The sequence below is a fragment of the Taeniopygia guttata genome, chromosome 2, assembly GCF_048771995.1.
Source record: "Taeniopygia guttata chromosome 2, bTaeGut7.mat, whole genome shotgun sequence".
Taxonomy (NCBI): Eukaryota; Metazoa; Chordata; class Aves; order Passeriformes; family Estrildidae; genus Taeniopygia; species Taeniopygia guttata.
In genome coordinates this window covers 66,838,356-66,863,017 of record NC_133026.1, presented here as the reverse complement: position 1 = coordinate 66,863,017, position 24,662 = coordinate 66,838,356, and the positions used below count along the sequence as shown (strand labels likewise).

The 24,662-nt window shown below is 40.4% G+C and overlaps 1 protein-coding gene across 17 annotated transcripts in view; it reads right to left on the bottom strand.

Annotated features, from left to right (window-relative positions):
• The window catches only part of ATXN1 (ataxin 1), a 399,379-nt gene that overhangs the window by 288,273 nt on the left and 86,444 nt on the right, over positions 1-24,662 (bottom strand). The window contains exon 1 of one of the 17 annotated variants that reach the window (XM_072924136.1): positions 19,808-19,827. The exons of the other annotated variants lie outside the window; for them this stretch is intronic. The gene's annotated coding sequence lies outside the window, so the exon portion shown is untranslated. Of the gene's footprint in view, positions 1-19,807; positions 19,828-24,662 lie in introns of those variants that run through there. 17 annotated transcript variants of the gene reach the window in all.

The window sequence follows — 24,662 nt, the reverse complement described above, 5'->3', positions numbered from 1 at the left end:
GTTATATTCAATGCACATCTCAGATCACTTTTCCAGATCCTTGCTTTCTCCTGAAGAAATGCTCATTCCAAGAATGGATGAACACCACAGAGTGACCATGGGCTCCAACAGGAGTCTGTGAATCTGTTCCCAAGAAGCTCACAACTGTGCTTCAAAAGCCAAGATGACTGTCATTTAAGGTTCTCCAGGGCTGAAAGAGCTTACACATAAGATTTTCCTCTCACAACCAGAACACCAGGACCCAGAAAGAGTTCCAGCTGATTTTCCAAGCAGTGAGTGACTGACTTTCTCAAATACAGCTGCTTTCTTCATTAGGACACTAAAAATAGTTCTGCTCCTAGCAGGCTGACTTCCTTTTAAGCCTTCTGCCATATCCATGTGTGTATTTCATTCAGTTTCTGCATGTCTGTGCCACTGTAATTCTATTTCAGCCTTTAAGTACATTCAAGAAATTTTTCATTTCCCTCTCCCATATTGACTCCAGATGTCCTGAACTGTCCAAAACTGTTTCATGTTAGCAGAACTTGTAGGGTTATTCTGGCATTCACACTGTTCCCATCTGCTTCAATATTCTCAGGAAAGATCAACTTTCTTCCGCAACTGTTAAAGAACATGGACAACGAGTTTATGATTTTAAAACATCCATTATTAATGGTAGATGTTTTGCTTGTACCTTGTATGATAGGAATAATTGAATACTGCCATATCAGGCTTTCACTTTTTTCTCTTGGAGAGATGCTGGAGTGAGAAACCAGAGGAACTGGATGATATCCCATGTCTTAGAGAACATACTGCAACAGCAGTAAACACTCCATAATGCTGCATCAGCATGCAAGAACCTCACAGTGAAAAGCCACACTGAATGCAAGGTGGTGGAGATTGTGGGAGCACACTGAAGTGCTCCTTTCAGTCTCAATCACCTTGTTTCCAGAGGAACTGGGCACGTCCACTCTCTTGTAGCTCACATGGTGGACATGAAAATCAAAGTGCAAGAGGAATTGTAGGAAGGGAGGAACCAGGGCAGGGATATACCTCCTGACTCCTCTTAATGTGATATTAGCATATGCTTGGATCCATATAGCTCCAGAGACTTCAAGATGACCTGGCCAGTAAAATCTGTGGTGTATTCAGTCTTAAGTGAAAATGTTCAGTGTTGGACAAATGGTGTATTAAAAAATGTGACAGACACACCCACCCACCAGAGCTAGACAGCATCAGATACATTTGCTTCTACCCCAGGAAGACTTCAACCTTGAACCTTTCAGCACAATTCTCTACATCACTTGGCAACAAACAGTAAACTTTCCAATAATGGGAATACCATTTCAAACAAACTAAACAAGTTTAGTTTAACTAAAATTCTAAGCTGAGGTATATTTGCATTTCCAAAGGTTTGGTAATAAATATGATGCGTTTCATTGAATTTGTCCAGGATGAAGCTGGGAAGCAATAGGGATCCTGGCACTCAGGATATTTCTAGGTGAAAAGTATTTGCATAAGCATTATGAAACTTTGGTAACATGCCTGTCCTTAATCTTCTTGCAAGTGAAGGTGTGTTATCTAATAAACTTAAACATGTACAATCTTTCTAATACAGGTAAGCTGCTTGCAAAATTTTTACTCCAGGAAAGATCATTAAAAGAAAACTCCAGGTCCTTTTTTTAAAATCTGAAGTTTCAGTGATGTGAATTGCTACCTATGTCTGAGAATACAAAGCTATCCACAAACCTTTCTAACCCTACTTACTTCTGCAAGACTTGAGGTGGTTTGTAACCTCACGCTCTTGAGTCAAAAGTTGTCCTATGAATGGTATTGCTTTGGAGTTTTTGAAGAGGGAAGAGAGAAGGGAAATGTACTGATACCCAGGCAGCATTATTTAAAATAAAATATGATAAATGGTGCATCTCCTTACTCAAATATGTACTAAATAGGTCCCTTCAGAGTAAATAGTCTTAGCCATTTTCCATTATGCTAAAAATGGAGATTTCATCTCTCCTTTCTGCCTAAGTAGGAAATAATAACTGACAAGAATGCCAATGCAAGTAGAGAGCAAATTAATCCAGCCATGTTATGTGAACAATGTTGCTGCACTCCTATGATAAACCCAACCAGGAGCAAAATTTGGCTTGCTCTGTCTTCCCCCTCCAAATGTCTCACTCTGACCATACAACTGTTCTTTATTCTGGTTAAACATTACATGGAGTGTGTTCATTTCTGCTTCAGCTAATTTAGCTATGCTAAATGTAAATGCTTCCTGTACTTATGAATACAATCTGTTCATAGTGAATAGTTTTGAAGATTTGGATGAGTTAAAACAGCAACAGTATCCATGTGGGACCAATCTTCCCTGGACAACTCTTATGCTTTGATTCATAAATTCTTTCCATAGGAAATATCTGTGGAAAATCTCCAACACATCCAGAAATGCACAACTCAGTTTCTTGAGTTATTATGGGTTCTTAATACTTACTGCTTCTCTTGCTCTTATAACAACATTGGCTCTTGGGTTCACATGAGACCCCTTTTATACTTATTTTCCATTGTCATAGAATGTGTATTTAATAAATGCAACAACATCCATCATTAGTACCACCACACGAATCTATTAAAAAGCAACTTCCAACTCTTGAACCAATCTGAAATCTGCATCTGATGGGTATCTTAAGGCACCTCCTCACCTGCCATTATCATTCTGCATGTTTGACTTACAGTTTGGAATTAAGACCCAGTTTCTGAATTACGAAAAAAAAAAAGCATACCATTCCCTGGTTTACAATACAGAATTTAAGGAAATCTTGAAAAAAACCTCAGCTTTGGGAGACGTAGGGGTGACAGTGGTGGAAGCACAATGGAAAACCTGCAAGTGAACTTCTAAGGCCTGTGGCATTCACAATGCACAAAAGATGAAGCAAAAAAGCAAAGTGGGAGATTATGGCTGCTAGGATGTCAGAATGTGCCCAGTTTGTCAGATATATTAGAAGCTGAGGCTGTTTTTCCTCTTCAACAGTTCATTTTGGAAGTGAGAACACTGTACTCAATGCCTGGAGTGCAGAGCTTGAACATACTAGTTTGTTCTCCTCTCATCTCTGGCAATTTGTCATGGATCTCTGCCAGAGGAGTTTAGCTCTTTACACCAGATTTTGCAGACTCCTTAGGAAGTCCCTGTCCAGCTAACAATTGGTGTAGCAGTACCAGGTGTTGCCTTAACATGAGAAGGAGTTCTCCTGTAGTTGAGTCTATTTTTATCAATCCTCCTTGTGATATGGTCCCATCAATGAAGTCTTTCCTAAATTAAAATGTATATTAATTATAAGAACTTTAGGTAAAACTCAGCAAATTGCAGCTAGCCAAGAAGTTAGAAGAAGAAACTAGCACTTCTGGTCCACATGGGTCCAGGAATAAAGTTTTTAGGTCCTGGTGGCACTGCTTGTCAGACAAAGAAAAGAGCAAAAATTTAAGACCCTTTCACAAAGAATTTTTCTTCTCATGTTTGCATCTGACAGACTCCAGTTGATACAGCATTTCCTCTCTATTTTTTATTTTCTATCTTCTTCGAATGATGCCTCTTCCTCATGATTCCAATGCTCAAGACTCAGGCGGGTTCAGAGGTATAAGTAAATGTTGAAGGTCTCATTTCTGAACAGTGTTTCTCTCATTCCTTGTATAATTCTTTACTGGCCATTCCACTCCAGGTTAGACCAATAACTGCAAACACCATCAGATTTCTCACCTCCCAGACAAAGACAAGACCGTAGCTCAGTCTTCCCAGTAGGAATGCTGTGGCAGCAGAATTCTTCGGGTAAGAGTTCTGTGGCTTTCTTTTAAAAAACAAATTAGTCATATGTAGAGTATGTCTAGAGTGGAGAAAAGCCAAAGATAGAAGTCCTTTTACAGACCTAGTTATGCCAGCTGAAGATGATGATCTTCCCAGCTGCCTCTCACCCTTGCCAGAGGTTACAGCAAGCTGACCTGCTAGGGAGTGAGTGTGCTTCAGGCAAAATGAGTGAAGTTGGCTGAAAATGTTTAAATATTTAGTCTTTGCTCACTCAGGTTCTTTTCTGACGTGCACAGGTTTAAGTGGTCCCCATGAAGCTGAGCCACAGGTCCAGGGGCCATTAACTCTAGTGTGAGTAATAAGTCTCTAGTATAAAGAGGGATATTTGTAGTAACCTTTTCAGCAGGGAATATGCAAGTCAGAATGCATTTCCACTGTTCTGCATTAACATAAATATTCTCTATCATCAGTATTGTTCTAACAGTATATACATCAGTATTATCCTAACAGTTTAAGCAACTTCATAATCACATTTTCAGGCCTGGACCTCCTGAGAGACTTAAACCACCCCAATATCTGCTGGAGGGACAACACATCAGGACAATAAGCAATACAGGAGGATTTCTAGAGAGCACAAATGACAAGAGCCAATGACAAGAAATTTTCTGCTGCTCATGCCCACCAACAAGGAGAGACTAATTTGGAATGTGAAGGTCAAGGTCAGCCTTGGCTGAAAATATTATGAAAGAGTTCAGGATCCTGTGGTCAGAGAGGAGGGAGAACATAATGCTCAAAACACTGGGCACTTCAGGAGAGTAGACTTTGGCCTCTTCGAAAATCTGCTTGGAAGAGTCCCATGAGAAGAGGCATTGGAGGGAAGAGAGGCCTAAGAAAGCAGGATAATATTACAGGATCATCTATCTCCTCCAAGATCAAAAGAGGTCCATCCCAACAATTAAAAAAAATGTCAGGAAGCCTGTATGGAGGAAATAATAGCTCCTAGACCAACTCGCGCGCAAAAAAAATGAAGCATGCAGATGGTGGAGGATAAGCTGGGAGGAATATGGAGACATGGTCTGAGCACCCAATCTTAAATTTTAAGGTTAGTTACACTGAAGCCCAAATGTAACTGAATCTGGTGAAGGATATCAAAGACAACAAGAAGGGCTTCTATAAGTGCATGTGTGACAAAAGGAAGGCTAGGGAACCTGGTAACACATGATATGGAAAAGGCCAAAGTACTGAACATTTGCCTTCATCTTGTAGCAGGACTGGCCTTCAGGAGTCACAGATCCTAGAGATTGTAGAGAAAGGCTGGAACAAAACTTTCCACAAGGGTGGAAATACACCTTTAGCAAAGGGGAATCAGGTCAGGGAATACTTAAGCAAACTAGACATATAAACTGTTCCACTGACTCTCAGGAGATCCTAAATAGTTTAGCCAGTACTAGTAGCTTGGATTTCAAGGGCAAAGGAAACTGTAAAGAAATGTCAAAGTTTACCTTCCATTAAAGCTTGCCAGTTTGTAAACATGAAAGAAAACACACAGGCATTTGACTGTGCCCTGATACTTGATGATCAGTCCAAGCAAAAAGCAGGTATGACAAGTGTTCTCATTTAAGTTGTAGTCATTACCTCATGCTTCATCCCTTCTGTTGATGGCAACCTTGTCTCACAGCCAAACAACAACAACCAGCATAAGCATAAACAAAATCGATCATTCTCCTTCTTAGAGAACAAAAACACACATAATAAAACCCATCAATTCCCACAGAGATACACTTTAAAACAGTTAAGTTGCCACTACAAAACAGACATAAAATAAAACTAGGCTAATAGCATCTAAAGGTATTCTGTTGAGATGTTGGAAGCTGTAAATGGGTTAGTTTGGCTTTCTGAGTTACAGTTTGCAGACACATCTCTACAAGATTATCATTGTGAGTTACTGTTGTGTAGGTTTAATGGATTTTCCTCCTCTCTGGTACTGCAGGTTCCTAGTCTGGAGTTTTGTTTCTTGCCAGATCTAATCAGCTAATACTATGTTTTATAATATTTACTTGTTAGCTACTGAATTTTGGATTCTCAGGCCAAGGAATGAAGGAGTGAGTGCCACACATTTGATTATGTTAAAACTGTCTCTATTTTCATCTGTTTGTGCTAGAGATATATTTGCCTTGTGAAAGCCAAGAGGCTTACACTTCTCCTGCATATCAGATAAATATTTTATATCCTTATTTAGATGCAATTTAAAGTATAGCTGACTGTATTGTCCTAACTTTACGTACTAATGCTTTCTTAGTAGCTCTTACACAGCTTCTATTAGCCTTTAGCCACTCCAGGGTCCTATCTTAAAATCCTCTTTCATGTAAATAAACATTATTGAACGCTAATGCATGTAAATTCTTCCTTGCCCACTGACAATCTTAATTGATAGGGACATTATGAAAAAAATCTGAAACACCACCTTTGACTAGCTCCTGTTTTTATTATTATTTTTTAATTCTCTGCCACTCCTGTTGGATATATGGCTATGGCCTTATAGGATCTATGAACAGTTTAGTGATAAGCACCTTTCATTTTCATCAAACTGGACGTTCAGTGACATCAAGACAGTACATTAGTAAGGCATCTTTGCTATGGCTCAGCTTAGCCACTCTTAAAAGGAAGCTCTCAAAATGCAATCACTGACCTGAACTAAGATTTGGGATAGCACAGTGATGAACATTAGACACAGTAATCTTCTGTGTAAGTTCCCTGCAGAGAGGTCACAAGATCATGCTTAATTTGAGAAAGACAATTTGTATTGCACCATAAATTTAAATAGATAAAACCTACATAATCAAAAAAAGCAGTTCAGTGATATCATCTGTTTAACAATGCCACTACCAAAGAAAACTGAGAAAGTTTGATTTGCAGTTTTATGAGAAGTATGAAAATCTATAAAGTCAATAAACAGAGCTTTTGTTTGGTGTAAGGGACCGCTGGAAAAATTAATGTGCAGGTAAAGGATGAAATTTCTGCCAGGAATCAAGCAGCTTTTAGCCTAGACTGCAGATGAGCAGCACAGAGATGGTCTGATGTGGTTTTACTGAAGTAACCAAAGACAGCACTGTGAAAATTATATCCATCTTAGAGTCTCGGTTCCTCTTTGTACTGCTTGTCTCTCAGAAGCACGTATTAAAGTACCGCAAAATGCAACACATGACACCGATCAGCTTCAAACATCTGTTGTGTAGCACATGGAAAAGCACGCCACAGAATTTCTAAGGAAAGCTGCCTTGTAAATTCACAGGAAAGCTTTACTGCTTCTCTTCTGTAGGGAATTCAAGTAAAACCAACATTTTTAAAATTAGGAAAAGTCTGTGTGGAAAGCAGGAAATGGCAGAACTCCGGGCACACAGAGACACACACACTTCCCTGCCCCACGTCCTCTACAACGCAGAGTATTTACATTCCACGGCCAGCAGCAACCAGCTGCCTTTCCCCCTGCCCCATCAATCAATCACCCGACAGAGCCTGACGAGGGTATCTCAATGACTGCTTTGCGAACACAGAACCCAGGAGCGCTTCCCAGCTCTTCGCTGACCACGCGGTGGGTGGCTGTCAGCGCACTCGGCCAAAGCGTGGCTGGGTCCCACCTCCTCCGGCCGAGCCCCGCTGCCCAGAGCCCCGGGAAGGCGGCTCGGGCCCGCGGTGGGAAGGGCCGGGAGCGGCGGTGCCGGCAGCCGGCTGGAGCGCGGCCCGGGCGCTGGCAGCGAGCTGCAGCTCTACTACGGCTTTCACCAGTCAGGGGGTCAAGTTACAGCACGATTCAGATGTGTGGGGCAAAGCAGAACCGGGGTATGTTGTAAGCCGGCTAAGACTGGAAAGGTGATCAGCCTTGTCACCGCTACAAATTGAAACCATGATGTAAGGGGAGCAGGGACGGCTGCATTATTAATCAATGACAGGACAGCATCTGCCGAACAGACAAACCCCACCAGTCACAGTCACGCTCTCTGCCGGCCTTACCACTCGAGGTAAGCCAGCCAGAGGGTATAATCCCTTCTGACATTGCTTCCCTGCTCAGATTGCCAGGGCAGGCCCTAAACACAAGCAAAACAGATGCCAGTTCTGGGCAGCCAGTCTTTTTCACAGGCGCTCGATAGAACATCCGCAAACGCCCCGCTCACGGGCCGGCCGGGCGGAGCGCAGCACGGCTGGGTCCGGGGCTGACCTCCCGGCTCCCCGGCCACAGCCAGCGCTCCCCGCCGGCCGCGCAGCTCCCTGCCTACCACTCTCAATCCACGCTGGTTTCTCTAATGTCTGAACTCAACTTTTATATCCATATCGTGTGTAATGCAGCAATTTATTTCCCGATAAGTATTTGATATTTATATAACTGCAGACGAGAGAGGAGGGGAAAAAAATCCCTCTATCTGAAATAGCTTTATAGATGAGTCGTCTCATTGTCTAACAAGCTTTTCATTGTTTTTAATTTTCATTTCTCTCCATGGTTCAGGGCACTTTGAAAAAAAATAAAATCTATTCAGTAGTTTCCCACTCATAATTCAAGGAAGAGAGTAATGTATTATAATAGAGATAATTAGCTTTGACTGAAAATAATAAGCTTGGCACCAAATATCCCCCACTACTGCATAGAATAACCATTTATTGTCTTATATACTCTCCATCATGCCTAATTACTGCAACAGTAATTACTAACCTGTTGAAAGAACAAAAGAAAATGCAACTAGCTCTGCACTGAAATAAGGAGAACATTGCTGAGTCTAATATGAAGCTCTTGGTTGCCCACTCTTAGAACACACTCACCATTTAGACCCTTTATCAACACATATGCCTGTAAGCTCCAGAAAAGGAAACACATCCACAAATAGCCTGATTACAGTTGTTAGGTCCCACCCATTTAAGCCAAATGTCTCTTCCTTTGGACTGAAGGACTAGCACTGATGTTTGGATTTCTGGGAAGTTAAGAAGGCAGTGCCTGTCCCAGGCTGTCTGCTGCAACATTCAGACATCCATATGCTGGACAGATTTGCTTGCCTACTCTTCTGACCCACGAAGCCTCTCCCTGGCTGTTATTCTGTCTTGTCTCAACAGATAGGCTGCCAATCATGCCAAAGAAAGAAAATTAACAAACTCTTATGTTCAAAGAATAACATGTGCTTACAGGGCCTGAAGTATAATCTTTATCTGCAGAAATCTGTGTTCATGACAGCATTTCTCCCTAGTTCCACTACATCCCACTGTTGCTTCTTCTTAAATTCAGTCTTGGAGCTTCACCTGTGACAGTTAAGTAAGCCTTGGAAGAAAGCAGCAAGTGGCTGCACCAGCCCCTTTTGCTGCTCAAGGTCATAAAAGAATCTGTATTTGGGAGAGTGTATACAGCCATCTAAGAAAATAGAGGTAAGTGTCATTAGTGTCCTTACGTCCTGTTCCATTCAGGTCCCTGAATGGGACCTATCCCTCTCTCTTTGTCAATGAGACTTGAAGAAAACGGCTGCCTTCTACATACCATCACTACTTTTCAAAATCCACACTGCCACAGTTGCTGTGCTCATTGAATTCAGGAACTGGAACAAAGCCACACAACATATGTGAGCATTCACAGCTAATCAGCCCAGCTGAAATTTTAGATATTGAATATTCTCTGGGAAACTGTTCGCAATCAATCCACAAATGTAAACAACAAAACCTCCCACCTCCAAAAACCCCAACAAGCTATAAAGTAATTCACAGCATAAATACAACCAAAAAATGCAACCTAGAAACCCTCTGAAACAGTAATTTGATGCACTCAACAAGAATGATTTACACACAGACTCAAATAATGTGACTGGTTTAACTCAGAAGAAATTGGGGGGTTTTTTGAGTTCTTGATGTTTTTGCCCCTGGCATTTTGAAGAATTAGAATTTCAGAGCTTTTTCAGCAGAATGATGGGGACTAAAAATTGCCTTTCCCCACCCCAAATTTTAATTAATTGTTTTTTTCCATGGTCCCACAATCCCAGATGGTACAAGCTTTAAGGAAAATGCAACAAAGACTCCAAGAATCTAATCTTAATAATTGTGTTTTCTTCTTCCACTGGATATGCACTGGTAGAAGGCATTCCAATAACTGAGGGGATACTCCCAAAATTATAGGAATAACAAATGCAGAAGCCATACCTGATTATCCCACTGAGAGAGAGAGGGATATAAATAAAGGGAAGATTTCATAGTCTAATGGCTGTGTCATTGGTGGGTTTGGTGTAGTAGAACAGAATAAAATCACCAATTAATTTTACAGCCTTTACTTGGTTACAAACACCACATCAATATCCTTTTAATAAAAATGCACACATTTTTCCTCTCCCAAGCCCCACTACCTAAATGTAATTTGACACCAAGTTTTAAAATGGCATCAGTGAATTTAAGAGATACTTATAGCAGGATTAGAGCATTGAGGCTACTTAAGTTGTAAATGAGAATTTAAAATATCGGTAATATTTTCTTGATGAAACATCTGATCATTACCTAACAGTTAAAAGATTGTTGCCTTTATAAAGGGCAATGGGCGACCTGGTTCAGGTGAGGCAGCACGGCGGTCTGGCCTCTCCAGACCGCTCGGGCTATCGATAAAGACGCTGGCACCAATTTGGTGGATGATCGAAAGCCTTTATTATCTCATCTCGTGGGTTTAAATAGTCTTGGGGGTCTTTGCTATGTCAGAGGGGGGTTGAGGGGTCTCAGGGGTTAGTCGGGAGTGGAAAGTTACCAAAGCAGGTGTGGTCACATGCTCCTGGGGTTAATGGATAGCGTGGGGCAGGGAGAGGGGGAAGGGTCTCTCTCTTTCCGTCACATCCCGTGGTCTTCCGCTCCGCCTGTCCCTATCTACTACAAAGATACAAAAAAAAATTATAGCATTTACCATTTAGCATAACACAAAATCAAGACAAGGCATCAAAAGCCAATGAAGTTCAATTTTGTCCCATATTAAGATGTTCAGTTATGGACTCATTTGGTATGCCACCATAAATTTCCCCTACTAGCTGAAAAAAAGGGAAAAAACATAATAGCTTCAAGTGGGTTATTCAAAAATTTCCAGTTTTACTACCTTCCTGATTCATTCTGTGTTTAACCACTTGACTGTATTTCTCAGTTATTTTCCAAGCCACCCTTCTCTGCAATGCACAATATATTGTCTAATGGGATCTGAAAAGAAGAAAAAATAAAAAAAAAAAAAAGGAAAAAAAATTCCCCAACAAACAATTGTAAGTTATAGGCATTGCTCTAGCCAGAGAATGTTTCTATGAGCTTGCAAAGACAACAGGTTTTTCGGATGTGTAGGATTTATATAGTGTGACTTGGTACTCTTCCGGAAGCTTGCTTTCACACACTCCAACCTTGTTTGCTTTATCCTGCATGAGTCACAGTGAAGAAGCACACTTGGGAAAAATATCCAAAGAAAATATGAGCAAACTAGTTAGCTGTAAGTAGGACAGGCCTATGCCAAAACCAGAGACTCAAACATATCTGAACTTTGAGAATAAAAACTTTAACTTCATATGTATTCCCCATGTCTACAGCAGGTCTCAGAAGATTAATTTGTGTAATTAGTTCTACTTGTAATTATGCTGTTTGGTCACTAGTGCCTTTTTGCTGTTTGGATACTTTCAGGAAAGGAAGTGGTTTCTGGAGACAAAGAAAAATCAAGCATAACTCATTCTGTTTGGAATTGCTGTTTTCCTTACTAACAAATAGTTCTTTAAGCACTTTTAAGAATCTCACCATCCTGATTCCCAGGCATACTCAAAAGACATCAGAAAAGTGATTCTGACCTACCTCTATGCACATATAAATCTAACTTTTTATTGAACAGACTCTGCATGACTCAAGATGATAAACTTTAAAAAAATCTTCAGTGTTGCATGCATCTAAACTTTTGGTCAAATTTAAAAGAAAGACATACAAAATAAAGGTTTTGCTTTCAATGCAAGTGCTTTCTCTGTCTGATGATCTTTTGCCTGAATTTTCTCTTCAAGACTCATACCAGCATATCTGTTAAAAATCTTGCAGTGGCTCTTTTTAGAAGAGGTGGGTTATCTGATTATCTGACGCAAACACAGTTTTTACAAACATTCTATTTTAGAGCATGAGCCACATACACAGCGTATGTAATAAACTTGTTCTTATACAGAAAGGACTGATATCTTTCCACTCTGAGCAGATTTTTTGACTTCATCACAAATTGTCTTTTCCCCTTTACATGCCTTCATTAAGGATAGAGGCTTGGCTGCCAAGAGAAGTACTTTACAAAGAACTTCTCAAAGTTATAAATGCCTATACAGCTGATTTAACAGGACATACCTGGGTATCAAGAATAATGCATGCATCCCTATAGGTAGAAATGAAAGTTCTCACATTCTAAGTTAATACAGATCCTTTTTCAGAAAATTTTTGTATCTAGGCTCTTCATTTATTTTGGAATGTCTTTAAAATTTCACCCTCTTCTGGCTTTACAATATACCCCACATGAATAATATAATGACTATACGACATGGCTGGACATGTCTCCAGTATTTTATGTGCATTCTTTTACAAAAACTTTATATGTGGTCATAGATATTGTAAAATTCTCTGAACAAAGTCATCAGCTGGTCTGGAACTTAGTAATAATAAAAAAAATAACTAAGTGAATTAATATTCACCCTTGTGAAATTCTGTGGCACATACAAGTAGTGCTCTACAGTCTTTCTCTACCAGGTAGATCCTCTCACTATGTGTAATTTGGCTTTGACAAAGCTTGGGTATTGTTTGGCCACCTGATCTATATTGACTCACTCTCTTACTCTGCTGTAAGAAAGGTCAAACATCAGTGTCCTTGAACAGGTATTCAGACTGGTGCATCTTTCTTGACTTAATGCTGCAGCCTGACCAATGCCTTTTGCTTTAAGTGCTGGCATTTTAAAGCTAAAACCTGAGCAGGAACTGATCAGTGTATAACAAAACAATGCCATCAGTTTCTCCAAAGAGCAGCACACAGGTTTATTCCATTCTGCTTTGCTGTTTTAACCATAAAGTATTGAAATTTTCCCTGGAAACACCAAAGGAAAACAATTGTTGCTAGAAATACTCAGCCCACATATCTACTGGATTATGAAAATGCTACCTCTGCTGTAATCCACATAGGGCTCACAGGCTTCTTCTTCCTCCTAGTACTGCAATCATCTCATCCTACATTCTGTTGCAGTCTCTTTTTGCCAGATAGGTCTACTTAGCCAAAATCTTGAACTTGCTCCTTGGCACCAAAAGCAACTCCCACACAGAATGCCCCAGAGCTTAACATCAAGATTATATAGATATAACAAGGTTTTTACGTTTCCGTGCTCTAAACAATACCACCGTGGTTTGACATAAGGACAAGGGTTTCCATTGTCCTCTGTGAAGAACATTTAATGCTATCCCTTCCTCCTCCAAATGAGAAATCATGTGTTGCTTGATGTCTGACTGGTCATGCCCTAAAGCAAACACATCTTCAATTAATGTGCGTGTATCAGCCAAGAAAGCCTGGCTTCTGTCACCAGCACTCCTTGACTTCCAAATGTCCTGAATGAATCATCTTTCATATTTCTCGTCTTATGGTTCTGCAGCTCCTTCAGCTTTAGTTGTCAGTTCAGACATAAGTTCAGCTCTGCACAAAATGACCAAAACTCCTGTGCCCATCAAGTTCACTGACACAATTTTTAAAAAATCACATATCTGGGTCCTTTTCTCAGTTACCAACTAACTTTCACATTTATGGGTTTGCCTCATCCAAACCAGATAACAAACCACCCTTCCCTTCTCCCCCCCACCACCAAATCACTGTCAATAGTGTAATATCTGATTACAAGGCTGTAAGTTTCCACAGTTCAGTGTACACAGTATCTTTGTTCAAAGCCTGGGCTGCTGTGGCACAGAAAGGGAATTAATACCTCTTTTCCCATGACAGAGTGGTTGCTTCAGGCTACACTAAACACAGCTGAGCAGTGTAGCTTGCAATGAATAAATAACTTCAGTGCTGCCAGTCCTATAACTTTCCTATATAGAAACATTCCAGGAAACCTGTTGTTTATCTCCTACATACCTCCAAGATGGTATTTGTATCACAGTTGTGCCAGAATATCCCAGTTCTACACCAATGGGCCCTGTTGCTCCGCAGACATTTCTACAGTTACATGAAGGGTAGTCGGATTTAGAGATTAATAGATGCTAAGAACTGACTGCATAAAGGAAACACAAAGGAGAGAGAAGGACTCTGTGACCCAGAGGTTGGGGAGCTATAGCTGATTTGCTGCACAAAGTGTATGACTTTTACATAGGGATCCTTACAGCTGAAGTTTCTGGAGCTAGATATTATGTGTGCAGCATTCTTGAAAACTCAGAACTGTTATAATAACAGGGATAAAAATTTAGTCTATATCTCTCTGTCAGTGGGTCTCAAGCTCCAGCATGCCTAAGGTTTCTCTGAAAACAAAAATTCTGAGTCCAAGACATGTGAATGTTGGAAAACTTTTCAATGAGATCAGCAGATTCAGATGAAATCAGCTAAAATTCCCACACACAGCTTCTGGCCAGAATGATACCCACCTTGCCTTGGCTATATTTGCTTTCCTGTACTTTCCTGATGTAGATGAAAGGGAACAAAGAGTGTGCTATGGCCTCCTTTCCTGCCACCTCACCACCTTTTCCAAGTTTCATTCAGAGAGGGAATACCACTGTACCCAGCAGAAACAGGACCACATGCCTGGAGAGACAGCAGCCTGAAGCATAGCTCACCTTCAGTCTGTGCCTATGCCTGTAGTGTGCTAATCCAGAGCCCACCCAGAAGTTTCTTGATGAAACCACTTTAACCCCTTGCCTGTCCCTTTCTGAGCCAAGCATAAATACTGGCTTCAAAAAGGGCTTGTTTGTCCCACGAACATGAGTGAACAGCTTCAGCAAACAGGCCCATCTGGAACTGAGAATGCTGAAACATTGTTTTTGTACTTTCTTGATCTCCAGAGTATCTGGGACTTCTGATGTACCAAGAAATAAACTCGGTATTTTAAGCAGCCTTTTAACCCACTGGCTAGATGGGGCAGGGTGGGAAAAGGGGGTCAAAATGGAAGCTGCCTAATGACAAAATCTGTGAGCTCTGACCTTCTGTCTGAAGATGAAAGCTGAGTTGGATGATTTTTCTGTAGATGACATTAAGGCAACTTTTAAGGCTACTCTGCTTGAACTCTTGGTTGCACTTCAGTATTGTAAACAACTGCCGGAAGGGGAGTTAAGTGAGTGGAAGTACAAAAAAGTAAGAAGTGTTTTCAGCAGTGGAGAATATTGATCGTAGTGAGAAACCATTTATGCCCCGAAGGGCCATCAGCTGTCACTATTCCCCTGGCTCTAGAGCCATATTTAGGTGTCTAATATGAGTTAATTAACATATTCATTAATAGGTGGGTGGAGCAGTGTCAGTCTCAACAGATAGGAAACACTGACATTAAAATACACTAATTAACATAATTTGAACCTGTCTAAACTCACAATTGATAGCAAACACAGAAACTGTAGCATCATGGCAGACAACTGGCATAAAATCTATTCAATTTGATAGAATAGCGCTTCCAATGCGTGGCCAGAAACAAGCAAGTAGTATTACCTGACGTGGTCAGTAAATGAATAATTGGCACATAGGAACAGCAGATAATCAATGAAAGGCTTATTCCATTTTGAACTCACAGTCCCTGAAACAATTTAAATCTTATCTAAGGCAGTTCTGGATGATCTTTATATCCTCAGAAGCATCTGTGGATAGCTCATGGCAATGCTTTCCACAGGCTTAATATATATTATGTAACACTGCGTCACTTGAATCAGCTTCAGGTTTCCTGCATTCAATCTTTTCCTCATGTGATTATAAAAAAAATGAATAGTTCCAATTCACAATTTCATACCATTTGTTAATTCAGCAGTTAAAATATTAAATTCAGTTGTAGACATGGCCTAAATTCAGAGATATTCCAAGTACTCATCTCAGAGATAGATCCACCTCTTTCGTGCTGCTGAGCTCCCAATTGACTGATAATGCCCAAGGAACAGCAGGTCTTACTAGACCATTTTATTACAGCAGATACTGCATGATTTGATCTTGGAAGCCCAGTGTAAAGATGAGCACTTAAAAAAAAATTTTTAAAAATTTAAAAATTAAATAATTTTGTCCAAAATTAGCAATTAAAAAAAAAAACTGCTAGCATTGGATATTGTAAGGGAGCAGTGCAAAAGAGAAGAGAGAGAAAATGGGTCTAAAGTGATATCCTAGCAAACGGGAATGAAATCTCACTTGCTGGCATGCACAACAGTAAACAGGTTGCATACTATACTCTGCTTCGCCACCACACTCCAATTCAAACACAGCTCACATACGGAGTGTGAATGTTCTTGTTCAAATCCCATAAGGTTTTTATTTCCTTTGCTTATTGACAAAACAGTAAAAACACTGTGTTGAACAATTTTGCTACAAGAAAACAGCAGTTTGTCAAAACGACCGAATAAGGCATCCCTCAATTGAAAAAACCACAATGTTATTAGGCAGTGGAATGTAACAGACGAGTTCATTATATGGATACTGAGAGATTTCATTATTTTCTCTTAAAAGGTAGCATTTATACAAGTTAAATGGTATTACAGGCATACGAAAATTACTTAAAAAGGAAGCAGAGAATGATGTTGAGAGGTTAAGTGGGGTATTCCCCTTTATCTCCTCAGACAATACAAAGCAAGCTGATACACAAGGAAACTGAAAGGCAGTGAATTTACCAACAATAAAAGGAATTTTTTTATTCAGTGCACAATAAATAAGCTAGGAAACCTGCAGTCTTGAGACAGACATTATTAAAGCCAAGAGCTTATCAAGATTGAAAATGAGATTTTTGTATATGCACACAATAGGAAACTGGCAGTAGCTCAGAGAGGTAGGTTCTTTTGAAAATTTCTGACAAGACCTAGAAGTTAAAGTTCCACCTTCAAAACTAATTTAAGCACACAGCAATTACACCTGCATGAAGGACCCCCGCTTTTGTAATTGTCTTCATAATTCAAGGCTGCACTGGTGCTAAGAGCCTCTTAACTCAAATTCACCCTACTCTTGTCTGGCCTCTCTAAGTGGCAAACCAGGCTTGCATTCATCTGCTCCTGGTTTCCTGTAAAGCCACAATTTGTGGTGACTACACCTGTTGCAACCTCAGGGGGCATGACTGAGGTGGTTATTCACTGGTAAATTCTTCTGCAAGATACAAGTTCTAGACTCCTATAGAAGCCAGAAAAAAAACTGTGGTTGAAGACAGAACTTGGCCTCCCACATGCACTGGCGGTCGGCTCTGCATGTGTGAAAGGCTTTAAAGGCCATTCTGGATTCCTGTTTTCATTTTTAAACTACTTTGACAGAAAAGGGAAAAATATTACCTTGCACAAAATTACCATAAAGTGAGATGAAACATGAATTAGGTACAAAATTCAGCAAGCAACAAATTCAGCCAATGAATGTAGCTTGGATTGTTGCAAAGTATATGCAAATGTATGCTGAGCTCATCAGGCAGCTTCATCTAGTGATGGGTATCCTATTTCAGTGAAGTATTGACAAAACTGTTACTTATGCTTATCCCTTTTTTAAAATGCCCAAGCACTTAGGACAATTCATTTCTCTGCCTAAGGACAGGAGACTCCTTATTTGAGAGCATCCCTCTGCCACTAACCTACCATTTGTTGCCCCTGTGCTGGGGGTACCCTCAAACTCTCCTCTTTACTTTGTGTGAATAGACTTTCACTAGCAGAGGAGAGCTCTAAGCATCAGCTTGCTTTAGTCTCTCACCAGTTCAATTTTCTGCCTCTGCTCTAAGTAGCAGAATCCAAAGCTCTAGTGAAGGCTCTTGTTTTAGCTACTTGTAAACATTTAACTGCTGCTTGGGCTAAAGGGCACAGACAGAATGACAGCTTAGCCAGTGGCCAGAGGATGTATGTTTAAGGTTCTGTTCTTGCTCCACTAAGAAGGTTGTTTATGTAAATTTGACAAAGATAACAAATGTACCAATTCATCTAGCAATGCCTAATAGCATGGTAGAATTGGTAAAAAGCTACAAATTCAAAGCCTTTTACAGAACGGAGGAAAATCTGAAATTCAGTCTGTGACAAGATCCTGACTTGGACAAAGCTTTGAGGTTGATGTACATATGTTTTCTCCTGCAGCAAGATCCCTAACAAAGCCAAAACGAATTTCAACTCGAAAAAAAACCAAAACAAACCAAACAAAAACGTATTTTTTGAGATTACAAACTACAAAAGTTCTTTAAACAGAGAAAACTCACACCAACTTTTTTAATGTCCCATAGCCAGTCCACTGTGCACATACAGGCAGGTCCTTGTTTACAGTTAATGCTGGAACTTGCACTTTTCCAGACCTAGGATTTCATAATGGGAGCTCAGAGTGCAGTATCCCCAGAGAATACTGTTAAGTTCACTACTTGCCAGAATCCATATCATGTAGTTAGGGTCAAACAAAACATGTCCATGTGCTGTTGCTGCAGGAATGGATGTGTGTTCCCTTGCAATTATAAAAGAACTTGCTTTCCTATTACAGAGCCTCCTATCCAGAAATAGGAAGAGGTTTCTTGCTGTAACCACCGATTCCCTCTGAAACATCAGCTGGGTCAAAAGGGAAGTGCTTAAAGATAGTAATAAGAACGCCTCTCTCCCTCATCTTCTTTTGAATAACTGCACCATAATTTTCATCTAAGGAGAGGAAATACCTTTATTCCTCCATGCTCATTACAGTAAGTTCACAACCATATGTGAAGTGTATCTTTGGTTCTTCCATCATACAGTTTACAGAGATAAAAATCCATCTTCACAAAAAGGCAAACACAAAGAAACAGCAGTAAGATGACAGAGATGCTCCCCTACGAGCATTAGCTTGGGGTTGCCCTCTCACCACTATAAAAGGAATTGTCACTTAACTTACAAAAAGAATTAGTCCACACAGCTAATGTACTATCAGTTTCCATCTGAGCACCATGAACAGTAACTTTTTTTATGTAGGCAATGCCAATGCAAAGAAAATTCTCTGATCATCTCTTGAACAACTAGAAAAATGGAGTTTATTTACCCAGCTAAGAAGCTGCTGGCTCTGCTAAAGTCAAAGCTGAGACGTATCTCTCTGTGCTGAGAGGGCTGGGGGTCTTTTCTCTGTGTGACTCTAGAAAATAGATTAATACTACTTATTCGTATCCCAGTGCTTTTAATGGGTTTGATCAACTGATGTTTATGCATTGCTTTGAGGATGTAAATATTCTTATGAAAGTTTATATCCATATCTTTTGGCAGACTATTTTCAGGACTGAGATCACTTCAGAATAGCTATATGACATTCAATACAACAAGGCTAGAGAAAAGTCAACGTGATTATCTGCTGAGTGTACATGTAAGGACAGTAAGTGGTTTAGACAGATCCCTGTTTTCTGGTAAGAATTACAACGTTTTGGCAAAATATGGAGATTTGCCAGAAAGGATAGCAGCAATATGTATTGTTTGGTATTTTTATAATTTGCCTCCCACCCCCAAAATATGCGTGCCTTGACTGACTAACCTCTAATCTGCATTTATATTGTTGTATCGTTATCTATTATGCATTACATGCACACAAAGCCAAGTCTCTGATCACACAGAGATGCTATTTAGAGTACACAAAACTTCCCTGGAGGGTTTCCATTTAGAGAAAGAAGCAGATTATCATAAGTCTCATGCAATGGTAAAAATACAAAAGGCTCAGCTATTTCAACTGCAGAGTATCAATGTCATTCACGTGTCCCTATTTTAATATATTCAAGTAGAGCAGCAGTCCTCCATGAAGAACAGGGAACAGGTTTCCAAGAACATCAGGTAGGAAATAGCTTTTGTTCTCTCTCCTGCTGTTGTCCAATTTATACTTCAGGAAAGAACTTCAGTCCAAAATTTACCATAGTCTGTTATTCAACTCACCTGCAGTTACTACAATTAGTGACTTCAGAAGGCTACATGCTGCCTTTCATTTTCAGTATGCTTGGTCTGCACAGAGGGATAAAAAAGGGTCAATGTAATCAAACAATACCATAATAATTGTGCAGAGCAAAACAAAGGGGAGAAATGCTGTTAAAGGAAAAAAATGTAAAAACTCATTTTTTTCCATGTAAACTCATGCTGCTTACCAATGTCCTTCACAACAGAACAGCAAATCAGAACTAAACACAGGTAAGAGTCATGCTGAAGCACTTGGGTTTTGGCAAGGGATGGGGAGCAGAAGGGAAATATGTGTGGGTGAGAGTTTCTGAACACTGCTGGTCCTTTCACACTTAATGCTGGGTCATTTGTGAGAACACACTTGGACATTGGGTTCTCCCTACAGACTAGATGGGAGTCAATTCAAAGGGAGCTTGTTCCAGTAAGGACAACACTTAGATTTAAGTACATCTGTATATAGCCAGCTGGAGGCCCAACTTTTGAGACTGCAGGGTTGAAATTCATTCCTCTTGGACTCCATTAGTATCCCTGGCATAATAACAAAGATATTTCTTATGGGAAAAAAAAAAAAAAAAAAAAAGAAAAAAAAAAAGAAAGAGTTAATTAGTTTGCCTTAACAGCCTTAAAAGATATTCCACACTAACTAGCCTTCTCTTTTGCATTTTCATTGGGTGCTGCTTGCTTTTCTTCAAGGAGGTTGCATCCACTTAGACATGAAGTGTCAAACTGATCTTCTCCTATAACACGTTCATAAGATGATGAGTAAATAAGAATATTCATTGATCTCTATTGGTCAGACTCTTACCAAAAGAGGTTACCAGAGGTAACCTGAATGAGGTTACCATGCCTCATTTAGGTGCTGACATTAAAGCAAGTTTGTTAGTCCAACTGGCTAGAATAGAATCTCTGCCTCAATAATTTCCAAGTTGTGACCATCTTTGCTAGCAGTTCTGCTGGAGGTCAAAGGCTGATGACACCAGACTAGGAGTGTTCAGATAGCACAAAACTGGCCCAATATAATTTTGCAGATAGGATGAGCTAAAGTAAACGACTGAATGGTCTTCTCACCCCTCTAGCTGATTCCTTCCCAGTTAAAGCAAAACACTTATGTCCACACAAAAAGCCAGGAGAGCCAAAGTGCTCAGTTAAAGGTCCTGTACCCATATATTTATAAAAGAGCAAGTGGTTTATGTGTTTTTTTCAACACTGGCAATGGGAGGGAGCAACTAGAAGCCTAATTGCTCCCAGCGCTGTTGAAACATCTTGTACTTTACTGAGCTAATGTGTATAAATAAGCAAATAAGAAGAGAGAGGTTTGTGCAAAAGGAATTTTTCACTTCTGCTGCATCACCAGCCTTGTCCCAACAAGGTCCAAGTCCCCTAAGTCAGAAGAGTACATTTTGTCATCTCAGTTTGTGTGGACAGTGCAGCCATAATAATTGGTCTGCATATGAACATGTGCCAAACAATAGGAGTATGTTCTTACATATAGACAAATAGGAAAGGGGGAAAAAAAAGGTATTTAAGGAGGTTAAAGGGCAGCGCTGATTGTTGCAATCATACATCTTATGACTGGCCATCAGCAACACAGAAATTAGATTTGTTGTAATGTAGAGTGACACTGGCTCCTAGTCCTTTGCAAACAAAAAAGGCTTGTGACTCTCTTCAGCATAATAGTTCACCTTCTGCAATAAAACTACTAAAAAAATAATAGGGACTACTTCTTTCCCTCCAGGCCCAAAATTTAATTGATGCTTAACCTCTGGCTTCCTGGTTCTCCTTACAATATCATCCATCAAAGTCCACATGCCTTTGCTTCTCTCTAGTCATCCTACCTACATCAGGAGGAAAGGACATCTTAGGACACTCACTAGGGCTACAGTCCTATGGTATGCTGGAAAGGCAATCTGTTGCTCACACATTTTATGGCTTCTCCATGGCCTGGAAGGAAAGGCAGGACGGGATGCTCTGACCTATGAAGAGTATCCTCCCATTTGGTCTTTGCCTCTATTCCAACTGACTGGAAGGATATCTGGGTCTTGGATCCTTATCCCTGAATGCAGAGAGTCACAGGTGATAAGAAGCTTGCTGTTTGCAGCCCTGCCAAAGGAGGTATACAGCTGCAGGAAGCACTGACACGCCTTTAAAAATGGCCCAGTGCAGCTAAGGTTCTGGGACGTTCTTTAATGTACACAGCTTTTGATATTTTTAGATGTTTAAATTAGCATCATACAGCAGCTGGCATGAACCCAGCCTCTTCTAGTTTTGCTGGTATCTGCTCATATTTCTACTAAGAGATTCTCCCAGTAACAGAGTCACAAAGCAGAACACAGTCATCACACATACATGAAGACCTTAATCCCCACCAGACCCTGGCTACATCCCTCTAGCATGCTGATACCTTGCACACTATCATTCCTTTCTGGAACATTACCTTGGTGGTGTGGTTACCCAGGTGATGCTGGGCCTGATCAGATACTTTTGGAGGTATTTTTTAAATGGGGAAGTAGAACCTTGATGTAAGGTGGAGAGTGTGCTGGTACAGCAACACCAGAAAAGTGTACTTAGGAGGGGTTCTCTTTCATCTCCAGAGAGTTTCTCACTGGTATGAGAAGGTAGTGAGGGGCTGCCAATAACCTGTATTTGTGCTAAAGAACAAGTGGCAGGACAGTTTATCATAAAACCTACAAACAATTTCTCCATTTCCTTTTCACCATTTTCCTTCATCCTCATCCTCTTTACACCCCTGTGAAAAGGAAGTTTTCCCAACATTTCAGACATACAAATCACAAAAGATTACTCATGAATCACATGATTTCTCTTAATTCTTGGAAACTAGGTATAGTTGGGAAGAAAACCCTGACATTTGGATTTCAGATGTTGTATCTTGAACATACCAGAATTTTTTCTCTTCTTGTTTAAAAAACCAAGAGAAAGAACGAATGTTAGAGATCCAATTCTCTGCTGCACAGCTGTATAAAAAGGGGCTAATATGTTACTGGCTTAGAATATTCAGTATGAAATGATGGAAAAGGAAACACCTGGTACCTAATGAGATGTTACAAGCTTCTATTTGCAATGAAAGTACACAAATGTAAGAGGAAAATGGACTCATGATGCAGCCTAAAGCCAGGAAAATCCAACGAGCAAGGATTGATCTTTGGGCCTTCAACATCAATAGAACTATTCATGCACTTAAATACACATGTGTATTTTAGCACCTGGTTGAATTAAAGCCTCAGATAGCAAATCAGGAGATGGCTGCTTGTTCTCAGCCTGCAGAAAAACCAACCCTTTTTGAGAACTGCACTGATTACCCTAGTTTATAATCTCCTTAATATCACAAGTTCCACAAAGATACATTTTGTTCCCTAGAGTTCCTCGGAAATCAGCTAAACATATGGACTGCTTGCTTACACCTACTACAGAAGGCTGAGTATTGAGGATTTATATATTTTAGTCTATGTGGTGTAAATATGTATAAATTTATATTGTGTTAATTTATGGCATACACTACAGAAGGTTTTGCGTGAGCTACATTGCATTCCTTCCCACGTTTCTGCTGAAATATTCATCTTCGGGTCTTTTTCTCCATGTTTTCCTTAGTCTCGCCACAGATGTTTGGGCAGCTTGTGTTAGAAGGGAGTGTGCCTTAGAAGTACATTTAGGAATTTAGGTGATGAGAATACCAAACTCAAGTGTGTGGCTTCAGCCTGATGGGGTTAACAGGCCTGATGAACGCTCACCAGTGTCTCAGACCTGCCTTCTGATACCCAGGCAAGCATCACAACACAGCTTGTGAATTAGCACCACCAAGGCAGACACCCAGCGCACAGAGAACTCCAGGACTGCCGAACAAGTGCCTGACAAACATTGCGTTCACACACAAAACACGGATACATAAAGCTGCTGTGCCAAAGAAGGACTGATTCGTGCAAGAACAGGCACCTGTGTATCAACAAACTGCACTCAGCATCAGCACCAGCAGTTCCTCCCATCTGCCTGCACACAGCTCTCCAGAATGAACATGTATTCATGTGTCCCGATCACTCTGAAATCGACAGGACTCTTGCTGTTGGATCAACAAGAGCAAGGTCAAGCCATGGGGCTGAGACACAGCCCTTATCTCCCCCTGAGCCCTTATCGCAATTCTATCAACACAGTCTTTGTGTACAAGGACTGGCAGTAACCCAGAAGTCCCAGTGCCAAAATGTGGCACCATTAAGAGCCTGCTGCCTGTCCTAATATCCAGCAAGAGATATGAATTCATACAGAAAACTTACTTAAAGCGTGACCTAATCAACAAAAGTGGGGCCCAACACACCATTTATTTACTTAGCATTCCAGTTGTGCACCAACACATTGCATTTCACTAACTTACGGGAATATTAAAATGCACACAGGGAGCTACCTGAATAAATATATCATGCACAGCCAAATAAATCTTTCAGCTCTTACAGTGTCCCAAATGCAACACTTACTACAAACTCACAGAGAGGAATGAGTAAGAGGATGTGTCTGCAAATATTTTCTCAACCACAGTTGTGAACTACTTTGAATTTTGACCCTTTTCCCCCTTACTGTCCAAAAGCATTTCTATGTTCTGTATTTATGGCAATGTATTGCAAGATGCTGCTTCCTATGTCTGGCTAATTCTGGGGAAGTTAATGTCTCCTTTGAGGTCCTCTGGGAAAGACGCAGTTACAGACATTTTTTCTCCAGTCCTCTTTCTTTTATTGTCTATCTAGGATCAGGACAGGTTTTAGAAGGTATTCTGATGGCTAAAGCTGCAACCAGTGCTCTTGCCAATCCCATCAGTCACCTCATTTTGCCCTTC